A 2,126-nucleotide genomic window follows, 5' to 3' on the forward strand; every position below is an offset into this window, starting at 1 on the left:
CCTGGGCTCTCATAACACCTGAGCAGTGCCACAGACTGATGGACTCCATGCCACGCCGCATTGCTGCAGTAATTCAGGCAAAAGGAGCCCCAACTAAGTACTGAGTGCTGTACATGCTCATACTTTTCATGTTCATACTTTTCAGTTGGCCAACATTTCAAAAAATCCTTTTTCTGTATTGGTCTTAAGTAATATTCTAATTTTCTGAGATACTGAATTTGGGATTTTCATTAGTTGTCAGTTTTAATCATCACAATTAAATGAAATAAACATTTGAAATATATCAGTCTGTGTGTAATGAATGAATATAATATCCAAGTTTCACTTTTTAAATGGAATTACTGAAATAAATCAACTTTTTGATGATATTCTAATTTTATGATCAGCACCTGTATATGATATTTCAATATCATTGACCTAGCTTATTACTACGGTTTTGCTATTTGCTACGATACTGGTCCACACTGTGGATTGTCAGGATTTAAACAGTAACGTTACAGTTATGTGAGGGCGTCGCTAGAAATGTTGGCATAGTGAGTAACGTTATAACTAATGAATATGGCGATATGTGCTGATTTTTTTTTTTTTACCGAAACGGTTAACAGGGAACTAACTAATTAACCGTAACTGTAATGCTAACGTTACGTTCCTGGACGACGTGGCGGTACTGGAGGCGGTGCCGGATGACGTGGTGGTGCTGGACGACGTGGCGGTATTGGAGGCGGTGTTGGACGACATGGCGGTATTGGAGGCAGTGCTGGGCAACGTGGCAGTGCTGGACGACGTGGCGGTACTGGAGGCGGTGCTGGACGACATGGCGGTATTGGAGGCGGTGCCGGATGACGTGGTGGTGCTGGACGACGTGGCGGTGCTGGACGACGTGGCGGCTGCTGCGGGAGGGGCCACTTTCTACTGAGGTTTCTGTAAAGTACAGTTTGAGTACAGGTTTCAGGCATCTCTTATGAACTGCACCCTGCTTTTTCCTTAAGGTGCCTTAACCTACCTCTGTCTCTTTAGTGACAATATAGAGTCTGAAGCGCTTCAGCAACTTTGAAGAGATGTCGTCCTCCTTCATGACGAGGGATGGTCATGGTCATGGTCACTGCCAGCCTGAGGGTCAGCTTGGAGGTGCTTGTGAAGGCTGTACCACTGCCACATTTCCTGGAATGTGAAGGACCTGAAGCGGCCCTGGCCATAAATGGCCCAGTCGACGTTGATCTCCAGGTGGCAGGAGACTGGAGGAAACAACTGCACGGATTTGAGCAGGTAATCCTTCACCCACTCATCGCTGATTCCAGCTTTCCTGTGTGGTTGACGGCTCTCTTTGATTTGGCAGTCCAGGATGCTAAAATATAGAACATGATATTTGATAGAAGAAAAGACAAACTGTACAAAGTTTGATTGACTGTTTAGTGAAACATACTCACTATTTAACGTATCCTACATCATTTTCCAACACAGTCTCACTCCCTACTCGTCAAATGTCTGACGCATGGTCAAGGGACCCTGGCGTCACTTTTTTGACGCACTGGGTATACCTTCGGCTTCATTTTTCAACGTGCAGGGCAGTCCAATAGACTTCTATAGAACTCAACAGCGTTGAAATTTGACGTCTTGGGTCGATCACCACACCGCAACCCGTTGTCTGCCTTGTGGGTCGAGACAACAATAAATAAAAATAAAAAGGAATACGCTACCAAAAATTATCTATACCAGGGCGATTCAAATGCCCTCCAACTGGTGTTTGATGTTTAAAAACCCTCGCAATCTGATATCAAAGGGCCCTCAAAAGTTAAGCGCGTTCATCAGCGGTGAGTTTAACAACGCACATGGTGTGCAACCACATTCAGCGGTGAGTTTAACAACACTCAACTGCAGGTAAAACGGCATTCAGAGGTGAGTTTGACCAAAGCAACGCACAACTGCAGGTAAAACGTAATTAAAAGGTGAGTTTAACGCTCCAATGCGCGTGCAAGTATGCAGTTTTAAAGCGTTTTCTTATCATAGGTAAAACACTAGAGCATGCTGGATAACGTATTTCTATCGGAGGTTTGTTGATTTTAATATGCTACGATTGTGTTCAATTAATCATTTTTTAAAAATTATTATTTTTACTAAATCCTCTA

General features: G+C 43.7%; 1 protein-coding gene across 1 annotated transcript in view; it reads left to right on the forward strand.

Moving 5' to 3' along the window:
• Positions 1-2,126, forward strand: part of LOC123972553 — a 42,754-nt gene that overhangs the window by 15,802 nt on the left and 24,826 nt on the right. The window lies entirely within an intron of this gene.

This window comes from Micropterus dolomieu, linkage group LG06, assembly GCF_021292245.1.
Source record: "Micropterus dolomieu isolate WLL.071019.BEF.003 ecotype Adirondacks linkage group LG06, ASM2129224v1, whole genome shotgun sequence".
NCBI classification, from domain to species: Eukaryota; Metazoa; Chordata; class Actinopteri; order Centrarchiformes; family Centrarchidae; genus Micropterus; species Micropterus dolomieu.